We start from the raw sequence: 20,869 nt of genomic DNA on the forward strand, positions 1-20,869 counted from the left end.
TGAACATGCAACTTGAAGGATCAGTAGTCAAGCGGACCACTTAGAAGCAGACATAAGTCAACTCCTTTTCTCCTTTCTTAAGAATGCAAGAAGGAGGGGATCCAAAGGGAGAGAAAAACTGATGCTTAGGTTCTGTCGGAATCTCCCTTCAGATTTCAGGACAGTGTTCATCATATGCTCTTTCTTTCCTTTTTTCTTCTTATCACCTTCAGACTTCTATGCTTGGCAGAGCCTTATGTCTCTCCTATGCCCACATTCAGCTTGTTCTGAGTCTTATAAGCAATTTTGAATAAAATTAGCTTAAATTTTGGTTAATGTCATGCAGAATTTCTTGGGCAATTTCAAAGAATGAAGTATCACGTTAACAATTTTTTTACTGTATAAAAAACAGCTTTACTGAGATATAATTCACATATCATATAATTTACATAATTTAAAGTGCACAATTCATGGTTTTTAGTATATTTACAGGGTTGTGCCACCATTACCATAATCAATTTTAGGACATTTTCATCATTCCAAAGGGAAACCCTGTACCCATTAACAGTCACTCACTATTTCTCCCCATATCCTTTACTTTATCCTTCATCTACAGGTCTAGGCAACCACCAATCTACTTTCTATTTATAAATTTGCCTATTCTGGACATTTGATACAAATGGAATCATACAGTATGCATTTTTTCTGGCTGGCTTCTTTCACTTACCATAATGTTTTAAATGTTCATTTATGTTGTAGCATGTATCAATTCATCATTTCTTTTATTGACAAATAATATTTCATTTTATGGACATCTTATTTATTTATTCATCAGTTGATGAGCATTAGGGTTGTTCCCACTTTTTAGCTATTATAAATGATACTGCTGTAAGCATTAGTGTACAAGTTTTGTGTAGATGTATGTTTTTATAGGACTGGAATTGCTAGATGACATTATAGTTCTAAGTTTAACTTTTTAAGGAGTTTCCAGACTGTTTTCCAAAGCAGCTGCACCATTTTATGTTTCCTCCAAATGTGTATAAATGTTCCAAATTCTCTACATTCTTTCCAACACTTTTTGATTATGGTCGTCCTATGAAGTGAAGTGGTTTTCATTTTGTAACCCAAATTGCAGCGCCATACAATATATCCATGTAATAAACCTGTACATGTACCCCTTGATTCTAAAATAAAAGTTGAAATTATAAAAATAAATAAATAAGCAAACAAACAGGGTTATTTGCCTTTTATGATTGAATAGTAGGAGTTTTAAAATTATTCTAGCCACTTGTCAGATCTATGATTTGCAAGTATTTTTTCCCATTTTATGGGTTATGGTTTCATTTTCTTGATGGTATTCTTTAATGCAAAAGGTTTAAAATTTTGATGAAATGTAATTTATTTAATTTTTTCTTTTGTCATTTGTACTTCAGTTATCATAAAAAAATCATCTCCTAATCCAAAGTATTGAAGTTTTACCTCTAAGTTTTTGAATAAGGGTGTTGTAATTTTGCCCTACACTTAGGTATTTTATTCATTTTGAATTAGGTTTTGTTTTTCATGGGAATAGGGGAATAACTACATCTTCATACATGAATGTATATAGAATATATATATATTCTATATATATATAAAGGATATAGAATATATAGAATATAAGCAGGCAGAAAAATATGAAAAGAGAGACTGGTCTAGCCTCCCTAGAGGTTAGGCATGTGAGAAAGCCTACATCTTTCTCCCATGCTAGATACTGTCTGCCCTTGAATATTAGACTCCAAGTTCTTCATTTTTGGAACTTAGACTGACTCTCTTTGCTCCTCAGCCTGCAGACAGCCTATTGTTGGACCTTCTGATAATGTGAGTTAATACTTAATAAACTCCTATATATATATATATATATGGATACATATATATGTGTGTATATATATGGATATATATAGGAGTTTTTATATATATATCTAACAAACTAATGAATATATATGTGTATATATCCATATATATACACATACACACACATATATATATATTTCATTAGTTCTGTCCTTCTAGAGAACTCTGACTAATACAGACTTTTGTACCAGGAGTGGTTCTAGAGGAACAAAATATTAAGGGTGGAGTTCTTTCATTGGTTTGGGGGTTTCTGGAGTTGACTTCTTAATATTAGATTAAAAAATGCAAGGACTCTACTAATAGTATGGAGAACACTGATAGTTCTTGGCATGAACTATTTAGAGACTTATGCAAAATAAATGCATTTGACACTCCTGATTCATTGCTCGTGAGAGGCAAGGAGTTTAGTGACTCTGTACATAATACCTTTGACCATATGGGAACAACCAAGGAACAAAATAAAGCTGGTTGGTTGCTCCTAATTTCACTGGACAAAGTGATGAAAGAAAATCATGAACTCAGGGATTCTATCTCCCAGCGTCAGAAGCAGATACTGAGTCTCAAATCTGCTAAGATTGCCCTGAGTGAGAGTCTTATCTCCTGTGGAGAAAGAGCTGAGATTGTGGAAAAACGGACACAAGCTTTTACCATGCAAGTGGCTGACCTATGCACAGCCTCCCCAGGTGTCTACTGTCAAAACGAGGGCATGGACTGGAAAAGAATGGGACCCTGAAACTTGGAATGGGGGCATGTGAGAGGAAACTGGGGACACTGAATTTGTAAACTCTGATAAACCTTTTTTTTGCCAGAAGAAACAGTTTCCCCATTACTAGTAGTGGTAACATTGCCTCCCTAACCCATGCTGCCATCAGCCTTTCCACTTTTGTCTGAGCAGATAAACCTTGTGCTGCCTGAGGCAACAGTTACGGCCTTCCCTGAGGCAGTTGCCAGGCAAGATAACGTTGGTTTCTCCTCAGGAGCCACCCCAACACCCTGTTTGCCTCTAGACTTATAACTAGACTAAAGTACCCACAGACCCCTAGAGGTGAGGTTGAGAGTGTGACCCATGAGTAGATGTGCTACACTTAAAAAGAACTGCTTGAATTTTCTAATTTATATAAACAGAAATCTGGAGAACAAGTATGGGAATGGATATTAAGGGTGTGGGATAATAGTGGAAGGAACATAGAGTTGGATCAGACTGAATTTATTGATTTGGGGCCACTAAATCAGGACTCTGTGTTTCATGTTGCAGCTCAGGGAGTTAGAAAAGGTTCTAATAGTTTATTTGCTTGGTTAGTTGAAACCTGGATTAAAAGATGGTCCATTGTGAGTGAGCTGTAAATGCCTGATTTCCCTTGGTTTAATATAGAGGAAGGGATCAAAAGACTTAGGGAGATTGGGATAGTGGAGTGGATTAGTCACTTTAGACCTACTCATACCAGCCAGGAGGGCCCAGAAGATACACCCTTGATCAATGCCTTGTGAAATAGATCTCTGAGGGCAGTGTCCGCATCTTTGAAGGACCCTGTAATTGCTCTTCTCTGTATGTCAGATCTAATAATGGGAACCACAGTCACTCAACCACAAAATTTAAATACAGTGGGAATAATTGGATCCCAAGGTGGCAGAAGCCAAATAGTGGCACTCAATCATCAAAGGCAAGGTGGGGGTAGTGGACAGCATGGGCAAAGCAGCCATCAGAACAGTCTGACTTGTGTAGAGCTCTGGTTTGGCTAATTAATCGTCGTGTTCCTAGAAGTGAAAATGATAGGAAGCCTATTGCATTTCTACTTAATTTATGCAAGTAGAAAGCTTCCAGGTCAAACGGACAAAAGACTAATTTGAATAATAAAAACAGAGCATCATGGTCCCTCAATCAATTTCCAGACTTGAGCCAGTTTACAGACCCAGAACCCCCTGAATGAAGGAGAGGCCAGGTCCCACTGAGAAAGAGGTCCCACTGAGAAAGGACTTTACCACATTACTGACAATTTATGAAGTGAATCTTTCTCCCATCCTTCTCCAAGGAGACCCCCGACCTTTTACCAGGGTAACTGTACACTGGGGAAAGGTAAATGATCAGACATTTTGGGGACTACTGGACACTGGGTCTGAGCTGACATTGATTCCGGAAAACTCAAAATGTCATTGTGGTCTTCCAGTTAAAGTAGGAACTTATGGAGGTCAGGTAATTAATAGAGTTTTAGCTCAGTTCCAACTTAGAGTGTGTCCACTGGGTCCCTAGACTCATCCTGTGGTCATTTCCCCAGTGCCAGAATGCATAATTGGCAGAGACATACTTAGCTGCTGGCAGAACCCCCACATTGGCTCACTGACTAGTAGGGTGAGATCTATTATGGTGGAAAAGGCCAAATGGAAACCATTAGAGCTGTCTCTACCTAGAAAAATAGTAAATCAAAAACAATATTACATCTCTCGAAGGATTGTAGTGATTAGTGCCACCATGAAGGACTTGAAAGACTCAGGGGTGATGAGTCCCACCATATCCCCATTCAACTCTCCCACTTGGCCTGTGCAAAAGACAGATGGATCTTGGAGAACGACAGCGGATTATTGTAAGCTTAACCAAGTGGTGACTCCAATTGCAGCTGCTGTATCAGATGTGGTTTTATTGCTTGAACAAATTAACATATCTCCTGGTATCTGGTATGCAGACATTGACTTGGCAAATGCTTTTTTCTCTATTCCTGTTCATAAGGCCCACCAGAAGCAATTTGCCTTCAGCTGGCCAGGCATTACTATCCTACCTCAGGACTATATCAACTCTGGCTTTGTGTCATAATCTAATTTGGAGAGACCTTGATTACTTTTTCTTCTGCAAGATATCACACTAGTCCTTTGCACTGATGACATTATGCTGATTGGATCCAGTGAGCAAGAAGTAGCAAACACATTGGACTTATTGGTGAGATATTTGCATGCCAGAGGATGGAAAATAAATCCAGCTAAAGTTCAGGGACCTTCTATCTCAGTAAAATTTCTAGGGGTACAATGGTGTGGGACCTGTCAAGATATTCCTTCTAAGATGAAGGATAAGTTGCTGCAAGAAAGAGGCACAACACCTAATGGGCCTATTTGGATTTTGGAGGCAACACATTCCTCATTTAGGTATGTTACTTCATGCCATTTATCAAGTGACCCAAAAGACTGCCTGTTTTAAGTGGGGTCAAGAAGAGTAGAAGGCTCTGCAACAGGTCCAGGCTGCTGTGCAAGCTGCTTTGCCCCTTGAACCATATGACCCAGCAACTCCAATGGTGCTTGATGTGTCATTGGCAGATAGAGATGCTGTTTGGAGCCTTTGGCAGGCTCCCATGGGTAAATCACAGTGGAGGCCTCCAGGATTTTGGAGCAAGGCCCTGCCATCTTCTGCAGATAACTACTGTCCTTTTAAGGGAAAGCTTTTGGCCTGTTACTGGGTTTTGGTGGAAATTGAACATTTGACTATGGATTACCAAGTCACCATGTGACCTGAATTGCCTATCATGAACTGGGTGCTTTCTGACCCATCTAGCCGTAAAGTGAGACATGCACAGCAGCATTCTGTCATCAAACACAAGTGATAAATATGTGATCAGGCTCGAGCAGGTCCTGAAGGCACAAGTAAGTTACATGAGAAGGTGGCTCAAATGCTCAGGGTCTCCCCTCCTGCCACCCTGCCTTCTCTCCCCCAGCCTGCACTAATGTCCTCATGAGGAGGTCCCTATTCTCAGTTGACAGAGGAAGAGAAGACTAGGGCCTGGTCACAGACAGTTCTGCATGATATGCAGGCACCACCCAAAAGTGGACAGCTGCAGCACTATAACCCCTTCTAGGCCATCCTTGAAGGACAACAGTGAAGGGAAATCTTCTCAATGGGCAGAACTTTGAGCAGTGCACCTGGCTGTGCACTTTGCATGAAAGGAGAAATGGCCAGATGTGCAAGTATATACTGATTCATCGGTTGTAGCCAATGGTTTGGCTGGATGGTCAGGGACTTGGAAGAAGCATGGTTGAAAAATTAGTGATAGACAAATTTGGGGAAGAGGTATGTGGATGGACCTCTCTAAGAGGTCAAAAACTGTGATCATATTTGTATCCCATGTGAGTGCCCACCAATGGGTGACCTCAGCAGAGGAGGATTTTAACAATCAACTGGATAGGATGACCTGTTCTGTGGACACTGCCTATCATGAACTGCCTATCATGAACTGGGTGCTTTCTGACCCATCTAGCCATAAAGTGACATATGCACAGCAGCATTCTGTCATCAAACACAAGTGATAAATATGTGATCAGCCTCTTTCCCCAACCACCCCTGTAATAGCTTAATGGGCCCATGAATAAAATGGCCATGGTGACAGGGATGGAGCTTCTACATGGGCTCAGCAACAGACTTCCACTCACCAAGGCTGATCTGGCTACGGCCACTGTTGAGTGCCCAATTTGCCAGCAACAGAGACCAACACTGAGCCCTCAATATGGCACAATTCCTTGGGGTGATTGGCCAGCTACTTGGTAGCAGGTTGATCATATTGGGCCTCTTCCACCACTGAAAGTGCAGAGGTTTGTCTTCACTGGAATAGACACTTACTCTGGATATGGGTTTGCTTATCCTGCAAGCAATGCTTCTGCCAAGACTACCATCTGTGGACTCACGGAATGCCTTATCCACCATCATAGTATTCTGCACAGCATTGCTTCTTACCAAGCCACTCACTTTATAACTAAACAAGTTCAGCGGTGGGCTCATGCTCATGGAATTCACTGGTCTTACCATGTTCCCTATCATCCTGAAGCAGCTGGACTGACTGAATAGTGGAATGGCCTTTTGAAGTCACAATTACAATGCCAACTATGTGACAGTACTTTGCAGGGCTGGCACAAAGTTCTCCAGAAGGCCATGTATGCTCTGAATCAGTGTCCAATATATGGTACTATTTTTCCCATAGCCAGGATTTATGGGTCCAGGAATCAAGGGGTGGAATTGGAAGTGGCACCACTCACCATCTCCCTTAGTGATTCACTAGCAAAATTTTTGCTTCCTGTTCTCATGACATTAAATTCTGCTGGCCTAGACATCTTAGTTCCAGAGGGAGGGATGCTGCCACCAGGAGACACAACAATGATTCCATTAAACTGGAAGTTAAAATTGCCACCTGGACACTTTGGGCTCCTCCTACCTTTAAGACAACAGGCTAAGACAGGAGTTAGAGTGTTGGCTGGGGTGACTGACCCAGACTATCAAGATGAAATCAGTTTACTACTCTACAAAGGAGGTAAGGAAGAGTATGCATGGAATACAGGAGATCTATTAGGGCGTTGCTTAGTATTTCCATGCCCTGTGATTAAGGTCAATGAGAAACTACAACAGTCCAATTCAGGCAGGACTACAAATGACCCAGACCCTTCAAGAATAAAGGTTTGGGTTACTCCACCAGGAAAAAAAACCATGACCTGCTGAGGTGCTTGCTGAAGGCAAAGGGAATACAGAATAGGTAGTAGAAGAAGGTACTTATCAATACTGGCTATGACCACGTGACCAGTTGCAGAAACAAGGACTGTAATTCTCATGAGTGTTTCTTCCTTCTTTTGTTAAAAATAGGTTTGTGCATGTGTACATTTGTACTAAGAAAATATCTTCATTTTATTTCCTTTCTCTTTTATCATGTGCCATAAGATTTACTGACTTCACATCAGCATTTAAGTATTGTTGATGTTAAGTAATAGTATTTGGGTTGAGGATTTGTGTTTCTGGTTGTGTGAAGGATAGTTGCATCATGTTAGGCATAATTATGAGCTTATTAATGTCTTTATTTGAAGATTATGTATGATCTCAGGAGATGTATATGGGTTCAAGTTGACAAGGGGTGGACTTGTGGTGGTTAATACTGAGTGCCAACTTGATTGGATTGAAGGATGCAAAGTACTGGTCCTGGGTGTATCTGTGAGGGTGTTGCCAAAGGAGATGAACATTTCAGTCAGTGGGCTGGAAAAGGCAGACCTACCCTTAATCTGAGTGGGCACAATCTAATCAGCTGTTAGGGAGGCTAGGATATAAGCAAGCATAAAAGCATGAAAAGACAGTCTGGTCTAGCCTCCCACCCTACGTTTTTCTCCCATGCTGGATGCTTCCTGCCCTGGAACATCGGACTCCAAGTTCTTCAGTTTTGGAACTCAGACTGGCTTTTCTTGCTCCTCAGCCTGCAGACAGCCTATTGTTGGACCTTCTGATTGTGTGAGTTAATACTTAATAAACTTAATAATGTGTATACACACACACACACACACACACACAATTAGTTCTATCCCTCTAGAGAACTATAATACACTCCCTAAAATGTATAAAACTGAACTGTGCTGTGAGCACCTTGGGCACATGTCATCAGGACCTCCCGAGACTGTGTCAGGGATGCACGTCCTCAACCTTGGCAAAATAAACTTTCTAAACAAACTGAGACCTGTCTCAGATATTTGGAGTTCACATTTTGGTAACCCAGTGGGATTCTGAGTGTAGGTGCCCTGACCTTTGACAAATCCTCTATTGGTGCTTGGTACCAGCTTGAGCTATCTTTGTGGTTCAAACCAATAGGACAATTTGTGGAGGCCTGGAAGTACCCTCTCCAGAGAATCCCTGATCTCCCAAAATTCGGTTGAGATCTAAAGTTTATTTTGCTATATAGCTCCTTTTTGTTTTTGGAGTTTTACTTGCTTCCAATACAAGGAAGGCAAGTTTACTGTGACAATGGAAGTCAGATAACTCCTTTATGGAGTTTGAGCTTGCTTTCAACAGGGAAGATAAGGGTTTTTTCCCTACTTCTAGGATGGTAGAGAGCCATTTTCAACCTGAGACCCATCCCAAGGTAAGCAACTGAATTGGGGTTTGTCTTTTCTAAAGTTAAGATTAACAACCAGCTGGTCTTAATTTCTTCTAACCATTAGAAACCTCAGTAATCATATAAGTTGTGCAATCATTTGTTTTACTTAACTTTGTTTTTGGTTGTTGTTTCTGTTTTTGTTGTTGTTTTGGTCTTTTTCCCAGTGGGTTTGATCAACTCTATCCTACTTGATTAAATCCAAACTATCTGACTTGATCAAATCCAAAGGAAGGAAGTTCCAAATTATGAGAAACAAGGCCTCTGAAGTTGCTAAATTCCTACACACACACACACACACACACACACACACACAAAGGTGGTGTGAATAAAGGCCAGCAAAAGCAAAAAAAAAAAATGATTTTTTATTTTGACTACTAAGGGGCTTTATTTACATAATAAGGCCATGTTTTTGCTAGGTAGGCCAAACTGAAATAGCAACGGCTGTACTTCTGAAATAGCAGAAACTTGTCCTAGCTGAAATATGGTAATGAGATTTTAAAAAGATATTTTGAAAGAAGATCAGTGGTTAAAAGTCAACTTAATTAAAACCTAACATCCAAGATGTGTATGCATATGTGCATATCTGAATGCCTCCTTTGGAAAGGCTGACCAGAAACTCAAAAGAATGCAACAATTTGTCTCTCATCTATCTGTGCCCTGAAACCCCTCCCTGTTTTGAGTTGTCCAGCTTTTGCTTCAAGTTGTCCTGCCTTTCTGGAACAAACCAATGTTCATTTCACATTTGTTGATTGATGTCTCATGTCTCCCTGAAATGTATAAAACCAAGCTGTGCTCTTATCACCTTGGCCACACGTTGGCAGAACCTCCTGAGGCTGTGTCACAGGCATGGGTCCTCAACTTTGGCAAAATAAACTTTCTTGATTAACTACGACCTGTCTTAGATTTTAGGGGTTCACAAATATAAGGTGTCAAAGTTTGGTACAGGGGTTACAAAACTATAAACCCATTGAAGACAGAATGATCTTTGCTTGTGTAATCTTTAATATATAAGACATTGATATTGATTTGATAAAAACAGCTCCATCTTGAATTTAGTAAGATTACTATAACTTCTAATCTTGTGGCTTTATGCAGTCTAGTCTACAGACAGTCAGGTTTGTTTTGGGAAAGGACTGTTATCATCTTTGTTTTGAAGAAAAAATATGAAGTATGTTCCCCCCACAGTTAGTTGGGTCTACTCCCAGGAATGAACAAGAACAACTTGGAGGTTAGAAGGAAGACAGAGTCAGTTACATCAAATCTTTTTAACTGTCTCAGTTATAATTTTGCAATGGCAGTTCCATAACTTTAAATAATGACAATCGCAGTTTTTATAAATAATCTAGACAAATGATCAAAATAAAATAATTAGGTAAATGTAATAGGAAAAATACTTGTAGAGAAATTCATAATTTAGAAACTAAAAATATGTTAAATAAAATAAAAAATAATTTATTATTTAGGTATTTTCCAATAAAAATATATTTGTAGGAAAACATTCTTTCCAAAAAAAAAAAAAAGTGTGTCCTTTAAAAAAAGTGAACATTTTTCTCTAATTCAAAGCTTATTTAAAGTTCATTTAAAGGTCATGTTTAAACAAGGTAACAGGAACCAGGAAATAAAAAAGATGTGAAGAAAGTTATGAAAATAGAGGTTTTTTTGTTTTTGTTTTTGTTTTGGTAAGAAAGTGTAAAGGTAAATAATTTCATATGAGAAAGAATCCTGTATGGTAAATTTAGTCCTGGAGTAAAATGAATGGTTGTTTAAGTTCAGGACCAACTGAAAGTCCAAGCACGTCATGAATGGTCTCCGTATGTCACAATAATAGGATTTCTTTTAAAAAAACACAAAAACTTTTATATGATCAAGTTATCTATGATAAAAGAGAAATTATAATGGTCTTTCTAGAGATTGGGTTTGATCAAAAAATACTTATACACTAAAGAATTGGTTAGAACAATAAATTTTTCATAAGGAGTTGGTTTACTCTTAATAAATCATAAAAGATTTTAATTTCTTTTAACCCCAAGTTAAACTTTTATTCCATCTTGCTGGTTTTGGTTTTCTCTCCTCTTTCAAAATGTGTGAAATGGTAACATTCTCCTTCAAGTCATTTTCAGTTTACGTAAGTTTTTTTAAATCCTTTTTGGGTTCTTTTTTTGTGGCTAGCAAATGTTTTCTTAAAGGCCTAAAGGAAATGTTTTCTTCCAAAATAATATTCTGTGCACTTCAAAAGGTCTTTTCTTTTGCCTTTTGGTAACTGACCTTGAGGCGGGAAATTAAAGAAAAAAAGAAAATAAAATTAAAATGAGAAAGAAATAGGCTTTCCTGTATTAGGCTGACTTGTCCCAGAGGCAGCAATGGGCACAGCCCAGACCCAGGAAAAGTCTTGATAATACTATCTGAGAAGCTGGGACACAAAAGAAAGTGTTCTGGAGACTCCCAGCACTCCCTCAACATAGAGAGAAGAAAAACTAATTTTCCTGTTTTATGGTATGAGTTTATAAATTCTTGTTCTCTGTAACTAGTAACTTCAAGTATTCTGTTTTATCTAAGAAGTACTGTGAAGGTCATGAGAAGCCTAAGCAAGCCTAAACTACAGTTGTCTGGGCACCATAGTGAAGATTTTGAGATAAACCAGTAAAAGGCTCTTTAGAGCAAAACATAGATAACAGACATCTGGGTTGCTTGGCAATAGTCGTGTAATCCTGAGTTATGAACCTGTTACAGTTTGATTAACCATCTTTGTCCTGCCTCTGTATCCCTGCTTTTGCACCACTGTAAGACTGCTTCAAGATAGTCCACCACCCCCTTTTTGAAGTGTGTATAAAAGTGAAGTGCTGTCTTTGTTCTGGGCCCAGTCTTTGAACATTCAGTTCACTGGGCCTAAGTGCACTCAATAAAAAAGGATATTTTTATTGTATACACCCGAAGGTCTCTGTCTGGTCCTCCTGATCCCACAACAACCTAACAGATTTTACATTTCATCAAAATAATTCCTATGCCATTATTATTAAGTTTGGTTTGCTTGGGAAAAACTGAGATTAAATTTTTTAAAATTAGGATTATACATCCTTGTGTCTTCCTGTATGTGCTTTTAAAGTCCTTCTGACATTGAGTTACAGGGCTTTGACTCCTGGGTCTAAAATGAACACCAAGTCCTGCTAAATCTTAAACACTGAAGCAATTGAAGCCTCATCTTCAGGCCTGGTAGAAGATGTCAATCAAAATAAACTGCCTTCCTGAAACATAGGGCCAGAAGTTAAAGCTATTCAATTCCTTAAGGCCCAGGGACTGTCGCAGAAGAGGTAGGTGTGTGAGACTGTGATGGCTGATTTTAAGAGATAAAATAAGTTCAGTTTCTCTATAAATTAATCATTAATGTCAAAGGCATACTGATATAAGACCAACTTAATCATTAATGTAAAAGGCATACTGATGTAAGACCAACTGATGTAAGACCAATTTATGTCACATTAATAAGGTTTTCTTGAAGCATTAGCGGACTCCTTAATAAAGGTTATAAAGGTTATAAAGGCTTATGGAAGTTATATCCTATGACCAAGATGAAAATTTTATAGATTGTTTATAAAAATTGGAAAACAAATTTAATTGACTTCATGTTGTTTTTATAGGGCTTATTGTTTGGGAAATTAAGTCTCCTCTCTCAAAGAATAAAGGCTTTCACCATTTTTTGAAATCTCTGAGTTATCACTTTGGTTAAATGAATGGCTAATTTTACCATGGCTTGTGATCCTATTTTTTAGCATCAAGTGTTTTAAACCATTGATGTTTCACAAATTTTCCAAAATCAAATTATAAATTATGTCTTTTTCTGACCAAATTAATCCTTTAAGATATTATTAATAGGCTCAAGTCCAAAAATGACATATTTGGCTTATTTGGTATAAACATTTTACAGGAAGCATTGTCAAATATAAAATGGTGTTTGGTTTTCTTTGTGCTGTATTTGTAAAAATATGTTATTGGTATGTGTCCCAAAATCATGGGAAACTCCTATAATTCTGATAGGACTTAATGTACATCATCAGTAATAATTGTAATGGTTATGTTAAATTATTGTGCATCATGGAGGTAACAAACTTCCTTGTCAATTGTGTCTTTGACTATGGCTGCCCTAAAACTTTTTGTCATACATGGACAGTTGTCTTGTTTTGGTCCTCTTTAGAAGGTGGTTTTATAATCATCTATAAAACTCATTGCAGGTCTCTGATAACTTTGTAGATTGTGACATCAGAATAGAGGAAAAACTTTTAGGACTCATGGAGACCTGAAATGTTCATGAATATCAAGCAGAACAGGAAATAACTGCATGGACTAAACTAATAGAAGTCTGAAGTAATTTTTTTTAAACTTTTTGCTTAAAATGTTGCTGATCCTTTGTTTTGTTTTTCAGAGTCAAGAAAACTTCTTTCTAAGCTATTTACAGCTGTCAACAATTGAGTAAATTATACTCCTGTGAACAAAATTTGGAGCATATTTGTTTCTCTCTACCTGATTTCCACAGAATTTGGAAAGTATTTGTGAGTATTCTTTACTTATAACAATACAGTTATTTACATAAGTGCAGTAATAATCTGTTTTCATTTGTAACAGGGCACAATTGGAGAAACTGGTTATTTCACCAAGGCTTTGACTGGAATGGTGTGCTTTCCTTTAAGGAATTAAATTTGACTTATGAAGCCAATAAAAGCCACTTGGAAAAGCTGGCTTCATACCCTGTCTACACAGTGCCTGTTCAGGGTTGTGACATGTGATAAGTAAAGAATATCACTTTCTGACATGCCCAGGATCCCCAAGTTTGTCTTGGAACCTCAAAAGGAGAGGAATTCACCCAACTTATAGGTATTTAATTGTACAAATCCATGGCTGGGCTCAGCTTTTAAAAAAGTCTCTATAGTCCCAGCTACTTGGGAGGCTGAGGCGGGATAATGGCATGAACCTGGGAGGCGGAGTTTGCAGTGAGCCGAGATTGTGCCACTCAATCCAGCTTGGGCAACAGAGCAAGACTCTGTCTCAAAAAAAAAAAAAAGAAAAAAAAAGTCTTATCTGAGATTCCTTCTATGGAACAAAATTCCCACAAAGCCAATTTAAAAGCCTATGTAAAAAAAAAAAATTATTCTTGCTGCACTGTATAAAAATAATTAGGCCAAATATAAAAAAGCATACCAGTCCCACCATGATTTGTCTTTAGTAAAAATGGGCAACTAGAGAGAGAAAAGTTATGTTTCAAAAACTATAGTACACCTGTTATTAGATTCTAGTCTCACTCAGTGTTTTTCAATTTTTATTATTTTCTACACTTTGGATCAAATTCTAATTTTTCTTGGTTGCAAGTCTTCAAAATAATGTTTTCAATGTTTTTGCTTGTTTTCCCCGCATTTTTCCTAATTTGGAGTCACTGAAAACTAAACTGTGTTTTTGTAAAGCCCTGTGAACTGAAGCTAGACTATTTAAACTTCAGAAGAAAATAACAGTAACCTATTTACACATGTAAGCTACTTTCTTTTTTCTTTTTTTGAGACAGAGTCTCCTTCTATTGCCCAGGCTGGAGTGCAGTAGTGCAATCTCAGTTCACTCTAACCTCCATCTCCTGGGTTCAAGCAATTCTCCTGCTTCAGCCTCCCAAGACGCTGGGACTACAGGTGCACACCACCATGCCCAGCTAGTTTTTTTTTTTTTGTATTTTTAGCAGAGACAGTGTTTTACCATATTGGCCAGGCTGGTCTAGAACTCCTGACCTTGTGATCCACCTGCCTTGGCCTCCCAAAGTGTTGCGATTACAGGCATGAGCCACCGCACCTGGCCATAAGCCACTTTCATACCCACCTACTGATGTATGGACTTCAGAGTAATGTGGCCTATATTGATTTTCCATGATTGTTCTTTAGTTTGTTGTTTTTCTTCCTTCCTCCCCTTATTTCCTCTTCATAGGACATGAAAGTTCACAACCATCTAAAAATGAACTTTCCTAATAACTCGGTACATATATACTTCCTAGCCATGACAGATCAGATGAAACCTGAGACTGCAGACTAATTTTCATCTAAAATGCTTTCTCTGAAAGATTTTTAAAAAGAAAAGGGGGTAAATGTGAAAGGAAAATATCTTGGGCACCCCAAATCACTAAATTAGAAAGAAAATTCAAGCTGGGAACTGCTTAGGGCAAACCTGTCTCCCATTCTATTCAATGTCACCCCTCTGCTCACTGAGATAAATGCACATGTGATTTCCTCCTTTGGAAAGGCTAGTCAGAAACTCAAAAGAATGCAACCCTTTGTCTTGTATCTACTTATGACCTGGAAGCCCCCTCCCTCCTTGAGTTGTCCCGTCTTTCCAGACTGAACCAATTTTCATCTTGCATATGTTTATTGATGTCTCCTGTCTCCCTAATATGTATAAAACCAAACTGCACTCTGACCACCTTGGGCACATGTTGTCAGGACATCCTGAGGCTGTGTCATGGGTGTGCATTCTCGACCTCGGCAAAATAAATGTTCTAAATTAACTGAGACCTGTCTCAGATTTTCAGAGTTCACAAATCTTTGACAAAGTTGCCAAGAATGCACAACAGGAAAATAAGTCTGTTTTAATAGTGTTGGGAAAACCGGATATCCACATGCAGAAGAATGGAATTAGACTCTTTTCTCATACCGTATAAAAATTAACTCAAAATAGATCAAAGACTTAAATGTAAGGCCTGAAACTGTAAAACTACTAGATGCAACATAGGAAAAAAGCTTCTTGACATTGGTCAGGGCAATTATTTTTGGATATGACCCTAAAAGCATAAGCAACAAAAGCAAAAATAGAAAAATTAGACTGCATCAAAGTAAAGCTTCTGCACAGCAATGATAACAAACAACAGAATAAAGAGATAATCTATTACAAAATAGAAAACTATTTGCAAAGCATATATCTGATAAGAAATATAACATCAAAAGTATATAAGAACTTAAACAGCTCAATAGCAAGAAAACAAATAATCTGATTCAAAAGTGGTCAAAGGACCTAAATAAACATTTCTCAAGAGAAGACATACAAAAGGACAAGAGGTATATGAAAAAACGCTCAATATCTCTAATCATAAGTGAAGTACAAATTAAAACCACAATGAGATAGTGCCTCATACCTGTTAGAATGGCTATTATCAAAAAGGCAATAGATAACAAGTGTTAAGGTGAGGATGTGAAGAAAAAGAAATCTTTGTACACTGTTGATGGGAATGTAAATTCCTATAGCCGTTATGGTAAACCGTATGAAGGTTCTTCAAAAAATTATGAAATGGAACTACTATTTGATCCAGCAATCCCACATCTGGGTATGTAGCCAAAGGAAATGAAGTCAGTATGTTGTAAAGATATCTGCACTCCCATGTTCATTGCAGCAGTATTCACAATAGCCAAGATATGCAATCAAATTAAGTGTTCGTCAACAGGTGAGTGGATAAAGAAAACATGGAATATATACACAATGGAATAGTATTCAGGTTTGAAAAAGAAGAAAATCCTGCCATCTGCAACAACATGGATGAACCTGGAGGACATTATGCTAACTGGCATAAGCCAGGCACAGAAAGACAAATATTGCATGATCTCACCAATATATGGAATCCAAAAAGTTGAATCCATAGAAGCATGGAGCAGAATGGTGGTTGCCAAAGGTTTGGAGGTAAGAAGATTAAAAAAATAGAAAAGTTGGATTATTTTCCTTCTATAAAAGTAGAGGTATGCCATCAATGGAATCTATGCCATCAATCTGTTCCATTGATAGCATATATCTTCATTTATAAATACCACATTGTCTTTACTAATTGAAGGTGTAAGCTCTGTAAGTTTGTTCTTCAAGATTATTTTGACTATGGTGACCTCTCGAATTTCATATGAATTTTAGAGTCAGCTTGTCTGCTTCTGCAAAGAAGACAATAGGAATTTTGATAGGAATTGCATGGAATCTGTATATCAATTTACAGAGTATTGCTGTCATCTTAATGTTGGGTCTTCTATTCCAGTAACGTGAGGTGTTTTTCCATTATTATTTTGGATTTTCTTTATGCAAGATGACATCATCTGCAAATAGAGATAGTTTTACTTTCTTTTCAATCTAGATGTTTTTTACTTCATTTTCTTGCCTGATTGCCCAGGATGGAACCTTTAGTACAATATTGAATAAAAGTGGCAAGAGTAGATACCTTTGTTACTGATTTAGGGTGTAAAACATTCTGTCTTTTATCATTAACTGTGACATTAGCTGTGAGTTTCTCACCAATGCTCTTTAACATTAACGATGTTCCCTTATATTCCTAGTTTATTGAGTATTTTTACCATAAAGAGGTGTTGGATTTTACCAAATGTTTTCTCTGCATCTATGAGGTAATCACACAGGTTTTGTCCTTCTTTCTATTCATAATATGTATTATATTAATTGATTCTTGGATGTTCATCCTACATTGCATGCCTAGGATAAATCTCACTTGGTCATGGTGTATACTTTTTATGTGTTGCTAGATTTGGTTTACTAGTATTTTGTTTGAGGATTTTGCATCTGCATTAATAGGAGATGTTGACCTGTAGTTTTCTTTTGTATAATGTCTTTTTCTGGTTTTGGTATCAGGGTAATACTGGCCTCCTAGAAATAGTTGGGAAGTATTTCCTCCTTCTGTTAGTTTCCTATTGCTGCTGTCAACAAGTTACCACAAACCTACTTGCTTTGAACATCACATATATATTATCTTTCAACTTTGAATGTCAGAACTCTGAAATGGTTACAATGGGCTAAATTTAAAGTTTTGCAGAGCTGTGTTTCCTTCCAAAGATCTAGGGAAGAATCTGTTTTCTTGCCTTTTTCCAGCTCCTCAGGCCCTGCACACTTCTTGGCCTGTGGCTCCCCTTCAACTTTCTCACAATGGGAATTCTCTGGTCTTAATATAGATATATTTTGGAAATATTGTCGATTTCATTCTAGACCACCAAAACAAAGTGAATATTGCAAAAAAATGAGTCACAGTTTTTTTTTTTGTTTCCCAGTACATATAAAAGTTATGTTTTCACTATACCATGGTCCATTAAGTGTGCAATAGTGTTATGTCTAAGCAATGTAAATACTTTAAAAATATTTTATTGCTACAAAATGCTGACACAGAGATATAAAACGAGCATATGCTGTCGAAAAAAATGGCATGGATAGTCTTGATACAGAGTTGCCACAAACCTTCACTTTGAAGAAAACACAATATCTGCAAATCACAAAAAAGTGAGGCACAATAAAATACAATATGCTTGTATTTCATTTCCTTCTACTCCATTTAAGGACACTTATTTTTACCTGGGCCTATCTGGATCATCCAGCATAATCTCTTTACCTTAAGGTCAGCTGATTAGGAGACATAATCCCATCTGAACTTAATTTTCCCCTTGCCATGTTAACAGGACACATTCGTGGTTTCCAGGAATTAGGATAAAGTTATCTTTGTGGAACCGTTATTGAAGAACTTATAAAGACATTTAATAGCCTAATGTATAGTTTATTTTGGAGAACATTTCATGTGTACTTGAGAAGAATATGTATTTTGCTTTTGTTGGGCAGAATGTTCTATAGGTGTCTGTTAGAGGTATTGAAGTTTCCAACTATTACTGTTGCATAGTCTACTTCTCTCCTCAATTCTGCCAGTTTGCTTCATGCATTTTGGGACTCTATTGTTCAGTGAATATGTATTAATAATTGTTATAGCTTTTTGATGGATTGACCCTTTTATTATTATAGAATATCTGTTGTCTCTTGTAGCATTTTGTAGTCTTGTCTCTGATATTAATACAGCCACTCCAGATTTCTTATGATTCCTGTTTGTATGATATAACTTTTTCCAGTCTGTTACTTCTAATCAATGTGTATATTTGAATCTAAAGTGTGTCTATTGTAGACAGCATATAATTGAATCTTGTGTTTATCTAATTCAGTCTGGCAGTTTCTGCCTTTTTATTGGATTGTTTAATCCTTACAAACTTTGCATTATAGTAGTTTTAATAGTTGGATTTTTGTCTGTCCCTTTACTTCTTTCTATATATCTCATCTTTTTGTTCCTCTATTCCTCCTCTACTGCTTTCTTTTGTACTGAGCAAATGTTTTCTAGTGTAATATTTTAATTCCCTTAATGACCTGTAAGACTCTAGGGCTCGTCATATACATGCTACTTATTAGAATCTACTTCAGACTTATACTAGCTTAATTTTAGTAAGCTATAGAAACATTCCTCCTATGTAGCTCTATTCCCTTTTCCCTCTGTATGTGTTATTATTGTTATGTGTATTATATCCATATATGTTACAAACCCCAAAATATGTGGTTATAATTATTACTTTATATAGTTTTGTCTTTTTAATAAGCCTAGAGAATAGAGGAGACCAATAATATGTCTATAGAGTATGTTATATTAACCTCCTTATTTCCCATTTCTGGTTCTTTTCATTTGTTCCTATGGATTTGAGTTACCATCTGGAGTCATTTCCTTAGCTTAATACAGCCTTCCTCCCAACCCCCTTTTGTTTTTGTCAAATATACTACATTTCTATATGTTTTAATATAATATATATTATTTCAAACAACTGTTTTTGAAATCAGTTAAAATAAGAACAAAGAATAAATCCGCATTTGTACTGTCTTTATATTTACATAATTATACTTGCCAGTACTCTTTGTTTTGTTTTTGTTTTTGTGAAGATTCAAAATGCTATCTGGGGGTCACTTACTTTGAACCTAACAAATTTGTTTTATTACTTCTTGTAAATTGAATTTGCTAATAACAATTTATCTCAGTTTTTAATTATCTAGAAATGCTTTTATTTTAACTGCATTTTTGAAAGATAATTTTGCTAAATATAAAATTATTGATAGGCAGCTTTGCATTTTGAACACTATTAATGTCATCCCATTGACTTCAGAGCATCTATTGTGTTTGATGGGAAGTAGGCTGTTTATCTCATTGTTTTTCCCTTGTGCATAATGCTTTTCTCTTGCAGCTTTCAAAAGTTTGTCTTGCGCTTTCAAGATTTTGAGTATAATGTCTGAGTGTGTATCTCTTTGTGCTTATTCTACTTGAAGTTTTTTGAGTTGGATGTACAAATGTTTTTAAAAAATCAAATTTTGAGAAGTTTCCAACCTTTATTCAAGTATTTTTTAGTACCCCCTTGTTTCCTCTCCTTCTGGTACTTTTATTATACACATACTGGCGTGCTTAGCAGTATTGCACATTTCTCTAAGGCTCTGTTTATTTTTCTTCATTCTCTTTCCTCTCTTCTTCATATTACATAATCTCTTTTAATCTATCTTCAAGTTTTCTAATTCCTTCTTCTGCTAGTTAGAATCAATTATTGAGTTCCTCCATTGACATTTTTATTTCAGTTCTTTTACCTTTTGTCTTCAGAATTTCCATTTATTTTTTAAAATCCTTTACAACTTTCTATCTTTATTTCTGGCTGTGAATGTCAAAGACTATAGTTGTTGGCTGCCACTGTAGGACCTTAAAAAGAAGTAAACCTTGTAGTAAGCTGAAACTACAGGAGGCAACATGGAGAAAGAAACCAGGTCACTCATGACATTACAGAACTGTGCAGAATAACACCATCCAAGAAGTGCACCCTGCTTCTGTATTTTCCCATTATAAGAGCCAAAAGGAGCCTTTATTATTTAAACCAATTTGAGTTGAGTTTTCTTTGTTTGTAGCCGAAAGCATCCTCACTGATACAATGCCTAATGATGAAAAAATATAGTATAAAAATTTTATTTCTTATTTGACTACTATTTCCAATTACCTGCCAAACACCAAATACTATGACTTACATATTCTGGCCACTTACTAGCAGTACAACCTTAGGTAAGTCTTGCCTTTTCGGATCTACCTCAATTTTCTCATCTGTAAAGGATAGGATGATGAGACTGGACTAAATTTTTTAAAGATATTTTCCTACTCTGATACATAGATTTTATTTTAAAAGTCAATATCATTCCTCCATTATTGTTAACTCATCCATTAAATAATTGAAATTCTTTGGATATCTACAAGCTATTTGCTGAAACTGAAATGATAAACAAGACATGGCCCCTGA

Source organism: Trachypithecus francoisi, unplaced genomic scaffold, assembly GCF_009764315.1.
Source record: "Trachypithecus francoisi isolate TF-2019V2 unplaced genomic scaffold, Tfra_2.0 Lachesis_group11, whole genome shotgun sequence".
NCBI classification, from domain to species: Eukaryota; Metazoa; Chordata; class Mammalia; order Primates; family Cercopithecidae; genus Trachypithecus; species Trachypithecus francoisi.